Source organism: Atractosteus spatula, chromosome 10 (genome assembly GCF_055471065.1).
Source record: "Atractosteus spatula isolate fAtrSpa1 chromosome 10, fAtrSpa1.hap1, whole genome shotgun sequence".
NCBI lineage: Eukaryota > Metazoa > Chordata > Actinopteri > Semionotiformes > Lepisosteidae > Atractosteus > Atractosteus spatula.
Window position 1 is genome coordinate 22,861,516 of NC_142715.1, and position 13,949 is coordinate 22,875,464.

Consider the following 13,949-nt stretch of genomic DNA (forward strand, 5'->3'; position numbering starts at 1 on the left):
CAGCCACCTGGCTGTGGCGCTGGAAGAAGCAGCCTGCCAAGTGCTCCTGGATGTCCCGGAGGAGGACCGAGGAGAATATGCGGCACTGGCAGCAGCTCTCCGGCTGCGCTTCAGCGTGGAGGAGGCGCCGGACCTGATGCAAGAGAGGCTGGCCCTGCGGCGGCGCCGACCAGGAGAGCGACTGGGCTCGCCCGCCGAGGATACCCAGCTTTCCTCCAGGAGGTGCAGCGGAGATGGCTCACCTGAGGAGCTGCGGCACCATGTACAGCTGGCCACGCTGGCCGCGGCGGCCTCGCTGGGGCAGGCCTTGGCCCTTGCTACATGGGCTGAGGCCGTGTTTGGGGTGGCTGGAAGCACAGCAGATGCAGTGCGCCCTGCTGGCTGACCAACGGTTTTGGTTTTGCCAACGCTGTGGGAAGAGGGGACACCGAGCCTGGGACTGATGGGCCCCAAAGCCTCGCACACTTAGATCAGCATCAGGAAACGGGAACGGGGCGGCTCAGCGCGGGGACGGCCGCCCTTGGAACACCTCAACCCCAGCTCCGGAGAGCGCTGTGAAGACCGGCGCCCTGCACGCCACCGTGGAGCGAGTCAGCTGTAGCCGGGGCCTGTACCTCCACTGCTGAATCGAGGACCAACCCTGCCTGGCCCTGCTCGACACCGGTTCATCGGTAACCCTACTCCGGCCTGGCGTCCTCCCCAACACCAAGGGCACCAACCCCCCAGGATGGGAGGCCTCCGGCCTGCAGCTGAAGACCGTGATGGGACTGCTTGCTGCTGTCCAGGGGAAACAGGTGCTTGCCTTCCGTCTGGGTACAGTGACGGTGCGCCACCCCTGCTACCTCGCACCCATCCAGGAGGACTGCATCCTGGGGCTGGACCTGCTGCAGCAGGCAGGGGCTAATTTGTACTTGGGCCGGCAGGAGTTGGTGTGGCAGGGAGAGCGACTTCCCCTGGTAGAGGGCAGGTCCGGCGAAGGCCGAGGGACGCGGGCTTGCCGGAGCCGGGGGAAAAAGAGGCAGTGGCGGTGGCAGTCGCCGGGGCGGACCGGGCCTGCAAGCCGGGGAGCGAATGTGCTGGATCCTGCCCCTGAATCACCCGGGGGGCCTTACAAGGCGGCGGTGGCCGAGCGTTGCGTGGAAGCGAGGCGCGCCATTGAGGACCTCTACCAGCGAAGCTGCGAGGGCCTCGACTGGGACCAGGAACTACTCCAGGAACTACTCGCCCAAAATGAGGACCTCTTTGCAGCAAGGGATGCGGACTGCACCCGCACCGCCCCGGTCCAACACAACATCAACACTGGCGATGCTCAGCCCATCTGCATCCCACCGGAACACATGGCTCACGCCAAGCGTACTGCCGCCGAGGAAAAAATCGTGGGTGATTGAGCCCTCCGCAAACCTGCTATACTGTTCCGAAAAAAAGACGGCTCGTGGAGGTTCTGCATGAACTGCTGGAAAGATTCCTATCCCCCTGCCGAGGATATGCCTTGGACTACATCACCAGGTCGACCTGGTTCAGCTCCTTTGACCTCCGCTGCGGCTACTGGCAGGTACCGCTTGCTCCAGATGCTCGACCGAAGACGGCCTTTTCCATCGGCCAGGGCCTCTGGCAGTTTACTGTCATGCCCTTTGGCCTGTGCAATGCCCCAGCAACTTTCGAGAGGCTGATGGAGAGGGTGCTGGCATCGGTCCTGCGGAACCAGTGTGTGCTGTATCTGGACGACCTGCTGGTTCATGCGCGGGGTTTCGACCAGGCCTTGACGAACCTCCAGGCGGTGCTGGCCTGCTTCTGCTGTGCTGTCCTGAGGCTCAACCCCCACAAGTGAGAGCTCCTGTGGCAGGAGGGGACCTTCCTGGGACATGTTGTTGGACCGCGAGGGGTGGCTACAGACCCAGGTAAGGTTGCTGCAGTGAGGGGATGGCTGACTCCCCGCACCGTCGCAGAGCTGCGCAGCTTCCTGGGTTTGGCTTCGTATTATCGGAGGTTCGTCCAGGACTTTGCCAGCATCGCTCCCCCACTGCACTGCCTCACCAACAAGTGCCACTGCTTTGACTTGGACTCGGGTTGTGAGACAGCTTTCGGTCGGTTACGTGAAGCTCTGGTGGGGGCCCCCGTGCTAGCCTACCCCGACCCGCGGTTACCGTATGTCGTAGATACCGACGCGAGTGACTCGGGGGTGGGCGCGGTGTTGGCGCAGGAGGGGCCAGATGGGGAGCGTGTAGTTGCCTACTGCAGTTGGGCTTTGAATAAGGCTTAACGGAACTACTGGATGGAGTACCGAAAACTTGAAAAAGCTCTCGCAGTTAAATTCTGTGTTTTTCTTGTTCCCCAGATATGTTTTTAATGTTCTTTTTCTTTTTGTTTTGAAGTTGTTTCATTTTTTTGTTTGTTTTACAGTTTTCAGTGGGTTTGTAATGTTGTATAGGGGCTGGATTACTTTGTTCAGTCCAAATTCCATTATGTGAATTTATGCTTTTTTAATATAAGCATTAACAATACAAGGCGTGCTCAAAAAACATTACTTACTAGCTTAAGAAGCGGCAGTGTTTTGACAAAGTGCGGTATTCAAACAGTAAATGCTGAAGTGTTTAATACTTGATTGAGAGCAGATCTCCCTCGATTTAGACAAACTTTTGTTCGGCAGATGATTTCAGATCGAAATCTGAATCAAGTGTAAAGAAAGCTGAATTACACAAAGGTCATATAGGGGACTGGGTATCACTGTTTCACCATCAGGTCATGCTAGGAGGATTTGGGGGATCAAATTGACACAGAGGGACCCAATGTGGGGACTGAACCCACAGTTCTGAGATTAAGAGATTCATGCTCTATCGACTGTGCCTATATAACTCTTGTGCTACAGCAGTAATGTTTCTGGGTGTGGATGAACATGACATAATAGGCTGACAGCAGGAACACGTGGTCCACAGGCAGTGACAGTATCGCTATCACATTTGGCTGCAGTATATTGTGTAGAGAGCAGCAATAACTTTCCTGCAGAGTGGAGTGGAGTGCCTTTAATACAGTTCTTTCAATTGGACAGAGTAACAGGAACCGACCTAAAGTTTCGGCTGTGGATCCATCTCCACATGGGGGAAAGAGACAGTAAAAGAGCGATGAAGAAACAGAAAGAATTGTGCTCGCTGCAAAGTAGGATAGAGGTGGTCAGATACATAAAACAGCTTGGTGATAATTTGCAGCGACAGTTTTATGTTATTTAGTACACGGATTTCTCTTCATGTTCCTTAAGATGTGTAATTTGTATGTTGGTTGTATGAGAACAGTTTCTTCTCAAGTCCTGTCAATTGACAGTGGAGAGCTAGCTGGTGCACATCTTCACGAAGACTCTCTTTAAGGCAATTACAAGTTTCTCGAACAAATCTGTGTCATATTTTTAAAATAATTTAGCTAATGAGCAACGAGAGCATAAATTAATTCTCCCAATCTCCATTCGAAGATAAAACTCCATGTGTGAGTCTAAGTTTCTTTGAGGCTACTGATGTTCGTCATTATTGGACATTCCCAGTGATATTGACTAAGGAGCTCAATTTTTACATGTTGTAGTTCAACATGTGCAAAACATTCGTATCCCCTGCAAATATCGGCAAGGTCAGTGATATTCTCAACAATGTGTGCCATTGCAATTCATGCCATACTTTTTCCCAATGTATTCTGACATGCCAAGATCAGAGGGTCATATTTAAAAAAACTGGTGCATTAAAATTGTTTGTACTTCAGGATTTTGATAGTCTGTTACATTGTCTTTCACACGTCAGTGTCAGAACTGTGAGACATTTTCATAATCGGGGGAAAGGCCGTAGCAATAAGCAGAAAGTGCAATCACCTTTTCCCAGTGTAAGTCCTTGTTGTGGTGAGTTTTTAAAATTGGTTTGCGATTTTCTGAAATATATTCCATACAAAAATATAATTTGGACAGCCGCTATTTATTTGGATATTCCCTTTCAGTGAAGATGTCTACAGTATTCCAGCCGGATTAGTACTGATCGAAGAGAGCCATCTACAGGTGAAAGGCGACATAACATCACAGCAGCAGCATTTAAGATGGAACGAAAAACGCGAATAAGAAGCCAACTTCAGCCTCGTAGCAGACCCTGGGAGGCACGCTCAAAATAATCATCTTTCCCAGTACTTAAGAGTCATATTTACATCGCTTTACTGCAATTTTATTTGATTGATGGGAGATGTGGAGCCATCGAGCCTGTACTGCGCTTCACATTGAAATTGAAGCCATTTCTCATGTTCTATCAGTGTCGGGGCTGCAATTGCGTGTAAAGGAGGCGACTTGAAAATGAAACGTGTAATCACCTTACAGAGGGTCTTCACGATGGGGTGCGTCAGCTAGTTCTCCATTATTGTCACTTTACTGGACGTCTGAAGAAACCTATCTACAACGAAAATACAAACTGCACGGTTTAAGGCACATGAAGAGAAATCAGTGTGCTGATTGACTCAAAAAATGTCGCTACAAATAATCCGCCGGGTTGATTTACTTGTCTGATCACCTCCCTCCGTCCCCCTATGCTGTTGGCACAATTCTTTCAGTTTCTTTTCTTGTATTTTCCTTGCTATGTTACTGTTCCTTTTCCCCATCTGGAGATGGATCCACAACCGAAACCGTTTTCACCCTGTGTTTCTGCAGCGTCAGTCTGTATGAGGAGCACAACTTGCATCGCTCCAGTGGCGCAATCAGTCAGAGCATGGTACTAATACAGCAGTGCACAGCGGAGTCATACTGAGGTTGTGAGTTCAAGCCTCACCTGGAGCAGTGTCTTTAGCTACTAAAAGCAACTGTCGAGTTTAGATACTCTTAGGTATTTGATGGAGATAAATTAACATCAAATGAAAAGTAAAGGTTTATTTCGATTCACAATCAAATAGCTCCATAGCCGAAACATTGTGTTTCCTTGGAATAAGCATGGAATAAACCTATACTTTCACCTTTGCAGCCCACACATGCTTATGCAGCTCCCAAATATATGAGAGTCTACTGAGATGAGAGGAGCACTGAAGACTTGAAGCTCTTGCATTAGATTCTGTGTTTACGTTGTTCCCCAGATTTGTTTTTAATGTTCTTTTTCTTTTGAAGTTGTTGCATTTGGTTGTTTTTTTATAGTTGCTAGACTACTACAGGGATTTACCTAGGTTCCCGGAAGACTTCTCGTTTTGTGTTTGTTGTGTTTTCGGGTTACAACTATTTTTTTTCTTCTGTTGATAGGACCCCACGCATTACTGTGGGACTAGTTATCTTTAGTTCATACATTGTACCTGAAATTACCACATAAACTACTACTCGGTTTTCCTTTTTTATTAAGAAAAAGGCAAAACTAATGTTTGTTTCTCCTTGCTTCTGATTGGTAGCTACAACGGGTCAGTTGCAACAAACTGGCTGCTGAAATTTGTCAGCAGCTCTGTACCAAACCTGTTCTCAATTGCAACAAACATAAAATAACAGCTGCTGCCCATTAGATGTTACTAAAGTAGGAGACTAAGCAGACTAAGCGGAAGAATAGATCACATTGGAACTGTCCTGGATGTAGTGGAAATAATATCGTCATTAAGTAATGAACAATTGCTTTCCAGACACTACAATTATTCACAAGGAATTTTATCAATACATATTTTATTAATAAAAGCGTGATATCTTAATAATGAAGTTTAATGTTATCTGTATTAGTAGCTCTATTACAGGTAATGCATGCACAGACTTTATTATGCTATAATGAATTTTCAGGTATCCTGGGGAGAGAACTGAAATGAAGGAAATACATATTTAAAGGGGTGTAAGTCTTAAATGTGTTCTGTCACATAGGGGTGTTAATTGAATAGATTTGTTGTATTATTTAATATGATTTGACTCTACACTTGTGTTTCTCAGGAGACAGCATTAATATTGGGGATATGTGGATACAGATAATAAGTTGTACTATACAGGCAAATGTATGGTTACCTTAATGAAAAAAACTCTTATCATTACCCTTTTCAACATTATTATTTAAGACAGTCTTTCAGAACAGTATTCTCATATTAGTGGCTAATGATAACGGTGGTGAAACAGTTGAAATGTGCGGAAAGAATTGGAGATGGAACAGGAGACTCATCCACTCGATAGAAAGGTTGGGTAGGACTGCACACACTACTGTGCCAGTGTTTAGTAGCGTCATTTAAAAACAATACGTGGTTTAACAATATCAACTGCTCTACTGTGAGCTCTGCTCCACAACTAGTAATACATTGCCCACATTTTCAAATTAGATACATATGTTTTCTATGTGTATGTAATTAGTACTTTTTTTGTTTTAACTGATTTAAAATAGAATAATTATAAAACAGACAAAGGGTTTATGTGTCGCGCTGAAATTCACACACAAGTAAGGAAAGATATCGCGCTTAGGAAGAAATCCAGAGTGGAGACGCCGGCGATTGAAAACAACCACATACAGCCTGTATGTGCTCTACCACTGAACTAAACTCCCGACAACTACTGTATCTTTATCTGCGGCACTTTGTTTAAGAAAGAGTGAGGAGTCTACAAGCCTAGAAAATGTTAGAAGAATTCAGAACAAGAGGCTCTGCTTCACCGTTTACTCAGCTTTCGTTGGACAACTAAGTGAACGACAAATTTTCACTTTTTGATTAAAGAACATAAAAAACACCTTTCTTCCAGCCAGATTCAAACCAGAGAACAAAGAGTTCCCAGCTGTTTCCACTATATTCCTCCGCTCTTACAACTGAGTTATCGAAAACACAGGAAGCCCACCTTTTGTCTTACATAAAGCACAATGTAGTGCAGCGTTCCTATTTATTTAAATCCCAGTTCGAAATCAAATCTCATTCCCATAGTCCTGTTTAGTTTGAATTTAAGCAGTTAACCAGGCTTCTACTGTATACACTCCCAGAGATATTACAAAATGTTTGAGGGACATCATTAGATATAGAAATTGATCCTTTTTCTAGTGGGATCACATTAAACCTTTCTTTTGGATTGAGAACAGGATCATCGTGAGATTCAAAACACATCTGCCTTTGCTTCTTTCGACGACGAATGGATTATTGAGGTGCAAACATCGGTTCAAATCAAAACAAAATTGTACTATACAGTACTTCTGTTTCAGCTACCAAAATTTAGCCTTAGTTGTAAAATTCCATATTAATATTCAATATTAAGTGGATTTAAACATGCACAGTAGAGAAACAGATTAAATCTCTTCCTCCCTGGGCCACTTGCCCGCTTCTCTCACTAAACCAGCATTCTGTCTCTTCACAGCTGTTCCAAGACCCTCTTTCTGTCACACCTCTCTATATCTATTCTGACTTCACACCTCTTGATTGGCCTCTCTTTCTGTCCCCTGCTCCCGCCTCTCACTCCTCCTCCCTCCCAGCCTTTGTTCTCCCGCTACTTTACCTTTGCCTACTGCCCTGTCTCTCTCCCTGGCTCCACAGCCAAAACCTTGTGTTCTCTTTCTTCTTTTTTTCAGCATGGAATAAACCTATCTGTCAGAAGTGTTTGACTGACAATTGAGCAATATGTGATTATCTCTTATTATTATATTTACTTATTTAATGAACAGCAGTATTGCCACTCTTATAAGTGTAATATGATTATCAGCAGCAGCAGACTGATGGTCGTGTCTACAATAGTGACTAGTTGACAAGTTTGTAGCTCTGAGCAGTGGGACTCAGATCACACAGAAGACCTGTCTGTGTGTGATTCCACACCAGCCCTGGGATTCAGCGTCTCCCACACGTCTCTCATGGGGAGTCTTATAAATATACAGTTAAACAGAGTCTGATAACAGTTATATAGTTAATTAAATAATCAAACTGGCTGAGGAACTGAGAGCTCGAGTGAAAATAAAACCAAGAGCTGCTCTTCAACCTCCAGGATCAGGAGTCTGATCCTCCTGGCTTCTATTCTATGGGGATTCGTGTAAAATGCTTAAAAGCGCTTATTATAGAGACCTGTGCTCCTTCTCTTTCTCTTCTGCTCCACAGGAGTATGCTTTATAACGCATTATTCTGTGAAGTAAACATTTTTTTTCTGTTAGTGTTTAATGAATTTCATTTCTCGGTTTGTCATTCTCCTCCTCCTGCTGTTATGAATCGCTTCTCTTAATAGCCCGGTGTGTTTTGTTTTTGGAGATGTTATATCTGTAAGAAAAGCCCACCGGGCTCCGGACAGGAGTCTCCTCGAGCTCTGCTCTGTCAGAAAGAGCGCTGTGACGTCACAGACACCAGGCAGAGCGCCGGAATCAGAGAGCGAGACCGCGGGAGACGCGCAGAGCGCACGGAGGAGAGTTATTGATCACTTATCTATCAACAAGCAATTAATTCAACTAATAAAACGTAGAATAATCGATTAAGTTCACCGATTGGTGAGCACTGATTCTTTTCCCGTTCTTGACCCATTTTAAAATCTAGAAAAGAGTCAATATCTATTAATTAACATGCGTTTAGTGTTAATAATGTTCAATCTGAAATTAAAGAATGATTTGTTCAAATTATTATTTAGGAATTGTATCCTAAATAATAAAGAAAACATACACACCAGTATTCCATTTCTCCCTAAACATTTTAAGCATTGAAGTCTTTAACTAACGCGATACCGGAGTCAACAAGCATACTTTTAGAATTTGATTAAAAGGGAATATAATATGGAATTGCGTATCTCAAGAAATTAATAACGACATAATTATATTCATGTTGCAAAAGAACTGCAACGGACATAAAAACTCCCTTGCTTTTAACAGAGCGTTCCATAATTTCTAACTACGAAAATGCCAGGTGAAAGGATTTGTAAACATATTTTGTTAAAGCAAGTCAGTTTTTTCCGCAACACATAAAAGACATTTTCCCAAGAAAGTTTAGCCTTTGTCACTAATGAAACCACTAAATAAAGACATAAATATAGAAATCTTAAGATTTGTTTTATTTAATGTTGGTAGCAGGATGAACTGTCAGAGTGTATATTTTGTCGCAGAGTTGCTGCAAGATGTTAACAGTGAAAAAGGTATTTAGAAATGAGTTATTTCAAGATGAAAATTTTCAGAATAATTGCAAATCTAGCAGGATAGAGAAAGCACAGAAAACTGGCAGTTAGATTGATCAGATTAGTATGAAAAGTCATTTAGCAAAGGGAATGAGAAGAGTGACAAACTAGTATACTTTAGATCTTTTTTTCTGAACCAGGGAAAATCTGATCATGTTTCCCTATAACAATAATAAAAAACTTTATTTGATATATCACCATTAAAGGTGGCATCTCAAAGCAATACAGTAGATGTAAAAACAGATAAAAGGACCACAGATTACAAAGTAAATGCATATAAGAAAGACAAGCAGGTAGAGGTGCTACCAAAATTAGAAAATGAAGCAGATACAGACACTAAGTCTTCTGAAAAGAAAGGTTCTGAGGTTAGATTTAAACTGGCCCTGGTGTGTGTGTGTTTGTGTCTGTCTGTCCTGTGATGGACTGGCGCTATGTCCAGGGTGTATTCTGCCTTGTGTCCGTCGCTTATTGGGATAGGCTCCAAATCCTCTGTACTGGATAAAGAGATTAGAAATGGATGGAAGTAAAGGCACTGTGTGCATGGAACTATACACAGTGTTAGAAACCCACTATGAAATGGCAGCATCTCACTGAGAATAAAACATTTTATAGTGTTGGCTTAAGGAAACAGCCTTTCCACCTCTCTTGCACATCAGTATCCATACCTAGTTATTTAAACAAATTGCCTCTAATTATAAAAATCTTAATATGATGGCTCTGTGGATCCGCATCAGCTATGTTTGCCCATTCCTTCAATTCATGTGCATCCAACACACAGTTCAACGCTAGCAACTACACAAAATCTAAAATATGAGCTCTACTTGCCACTTACAATACCAAAAGTACCAGCTAACTTTAGTAGTGACATTTTCATGGATATTTTTAACAATAAAATTTACAACATCAGACTTCAGACACAATTAAACAGGCCTCAAAAAAAGTCTGGATCAAACATTTTCAGCATGGAATAAATCTTTACTTTAATGGTATAAACCTTAAATGGATTCATATTCTCAATAAGATTTGGTGCTCAATAACATGACTTAGAAAATGACAGAATACATACGTATTATGCTTATCCTTCTATTTTTCATAATCGTAAACTCCTTAAGGCAGTTACATTTTCTCTGTTCTGACCTGGAGTTACAGAGAAATTTAAATTCTAATAAGAGATTTGTAATGAGGAAAGTCATACCAATCACTCATACAGTACCAGGATTTGCAATTACAATACAAATACTTTCTTTCTGTATGTGTTTATTTTGCAGTTTGAGTCTATGGCATTCCTTTGGGGGTCTATACTCCAAGGCATGACTTTTTTATGTATAAACATCAGTATTTACTGCTATTAATTACTGTACGATTTATAGTTGAAATCTGAGCCTAGATATAAAGTTAGATATAAAGTTAAAATCTCGACAAAGCAATGTAGGAAATACAGAGAAAATAAATCCTTTCTGACATCTAAAATCAGTTTCGATCAAGGTCTCTAAAACGAACAAGAAAAAGAAGATTTTCGGAGGGCAATTACGCTGTGTTTATATAGAATAAGTGATTTATGAGCAATCTAATTTCTTGTTCGTTTAAAACAGTGAAATGTCAGCTGTAAAAGATCGCACCAGAAACAGCACTCTCTCTGCCTGTCATAGACGTTCAGGAAAGGCTGAATGAAGTCATGTCAAGTACAATAATTCGGAGATCAATAATAACAGTTGTAGGACAGTATATAAGGAGGATAAGGATTTTGAAGTTGACTCGAAATCTGATAGGTAACCAGTGCAAGGACTTGAAAACAGGTGTTATGCATCCCTGATAGGATTATTGCTGTCATATTCTGAACATATTGAAGATTGTTCAGTGTGGATTTAATTTCCCCAGTGAACAGGATGTGCATTTATTAATTCTAGAAAAAAAGCCTTTCTTGATTTCTCTAGTTCTTAGTTTCTCTAGTTCCCTTTAAAATAAACTATTATTCCACAATGCAGAGTATTACATGGCCAGTATTTACACATGATATTTGCGATTTAAAGAAATTAACACAGGCAGCTTTTGGAGATTTAAGTGTTGGCTGAGTTATTGCAGTATAAAAGACTAGAGATGTTGGCAAGAAGAAGATAGTTTGGGGAAAGCTGAGGAATACACTTATAACAAGAACACTTCCTAATGGGGTTAGGCATACTTTTGATGAAGATGATGAAGTTAACAGACTATATGTTTACATAGATACTGAAATAAGGATTGTATTTTAGATTATGTGTAGTTGCTGGCATTGAACTGTGTGTTGGATGCACATGAATTGAAGGAATGGGCAAACATAGCTGATGCGGATCCACAGAGCCAGCATATTAAGATGTTTATAATTAGAGGCAATTTGTTTAAATAACTAGGTATGGATACTGATGTGCAAGAGAGGTGGAAAGGCTGTTTCCTTAAGCCAGCAGTATAAAATATTTTATTCTCAGTGAGATGCTGCCATTTCATAGTGGGTTTCTAACACTGTGTATAGTTCCATCCACACAGTGCCTTTACTTCCATTTCTAATCTCTTTATCCAGTACAGAAGATTTGGAGCCTATCCCAGTAAGCAACGGACACAAGGCAGAATACACCCTGGACATAGCGCCAGTCCATCACAGGACAGACAGACACAAACACACACACACCAGGGCCAGTTTTCCCATAAACCAATTAACTTACCAGTATGTTTTGGAGTGCAAGAGGGAGTCATATCACACATATGGAGAAAAACCATGTAACCCAGAGAGAACATGTAAACCCCACACACACAGGATGGCAGGAATTGAACCTAGGACCCCAGTGCTGCAAGATAGTAATGCTAACCACTTTGCCACCATTATAAATAGATGGATATCTTAGTTATCTTTCTAGTTCACAGGTTTGCATGCATAATTTAATTTTGAAAGCCACTGAGACATCAGGTACTACTGTTGTATTTATGAAAAAGAAACAAAACAAAAAACATACTAACAACTGTGCCATCCTACTCCTTAGTTAATACATTTTATTATTCATAAACAGTTAACATTGTTAGCAAAATATTTTGAATTATATTTAACCCTATTTTTTCTTTAGTTTTGTATTTAACTTATCATATGATAGTCAGACTTAATGTATATTTGAACAATGAAAATATATTTTTACAAGATTTTACATTAAGCACTTAAAATTAATATGGTTAATAATAGTAAACTGTAACATGCTGTAACAAGATCGGTTAAACTGCGAAGAAAATGCTTTCAGAGAAAATGTTTCAGGTGTGAAGAACATAGATCTCCAATGCAATTTCAACCAAACCTGTTCCCACACACCCTGCCCCCACTACCATTAGAATATACACAAAGCACTCAAATCTTTCGAGCTAATGATCAGGTGACCCGAGAGAGAGCGAGAGAAACACCAAGGGGTGCGGAACCAGGGAACTATTTACATGGAAAACGGGCGATCTCCCCAGACTGTCCGCCCGTTTCACTGTTACCTGGATACCTCTTTATTTAGAACTCACTAACACTGATTTTTAGTTTAGAAGGATTCAAGTAGGGTCTTAGATGAAAGGCAGCGACCTTAATCAAGCCCAAATCACAATTGAACCCATTCAGAGCCTACATTACATTTTAGCGTTTCATTCTGAGCAGAAGACCCTCACACCTGAAGAAGGGGGAGGTGTTTTTCGCTGGAAATCTCGCCTGCTTCTACTTTACAACCGGAGTGCTGGCTGTGACGAATTAAACCGGTATTACAGGTTTCAATCACAGACCATGTGACATGGGAGTCAGGAAACTAACACAGCTCCACCGGATTTGATAATGCTATAAAAACGCTATAAAATAATGTGACTTGGCACAGAACAAGTTTACAGCACAGTACAATAATAAATGCTGACCATGACTTTAGAAGCATAAATTGCCTTACACTCAATTTAAACACAAGCTGTCTTTAGCCCTCTAAGCTGGTTCATACAGAAATGTAGAGATCCAGGCTCAGAACACACAGCTTCATTAGCGAATACATATGCAGGACAACTAGAGAAGACGTTTTACAGTGGATGGATTTTTAGAAACATCCCATCGGTGACATCACTGAAGTCAACTCCTAGGTACTGTAACTGTCGTGTGGATAGTTTCACAAGAATCAGACAAAGGTTTAAGCATCGCTTGTTCTAGATAAAACTGCAAAAAAAAACAACAACCCATAATGTACTTCTTTGCGGCTCTGTTTGCCCAAATCATATATTCACAACGTGAAATCTAGAAAATAATATTACGTAACCAAAATCCGCAATATGGAAACAGAACCTGTGTAATTGTTGATAGATGATGTACTCGTAACATTTTTTCAAGACGAACTACAACATTTAAAAAATGACTTGTATGTACTTGATATCTCTAATCAATCCACGGGTCCCAGCACGAAACGAAACTAAAACGCATACCGTTTCGCGCTTCTTATTAGTTGCTCAAAAGTAATTTGACCGTATGAAATGCATAATATAAACCTAGAAACATATACTTGAGCAGTACTTAAGCACTGTAGTATCGGTGTTAAGACATACCTCTCAAATACTGTAAATCAAGTTAAAAATATCTCAAGACAGATTCTGGTCATAATGAAACCATGTTTCGTGTATGTTTTCTTTAAAGTACCGAGACCAGCCATATACTGTATGTTTATGTTCCAAAATTAATATCGTTTATGGCCTTCACACCCGTTGCAGTATGCTCCTATTCTTTTTATGCTCAGCTACTAAGATTTCCCTTCAGTGGTAAAATTAGATATGAATATTCAATACTTAAACTGGCACAGTTAAGACATTAAATATACATATACATACTGTATACAGTACAGTTTGCATATGGTAATAT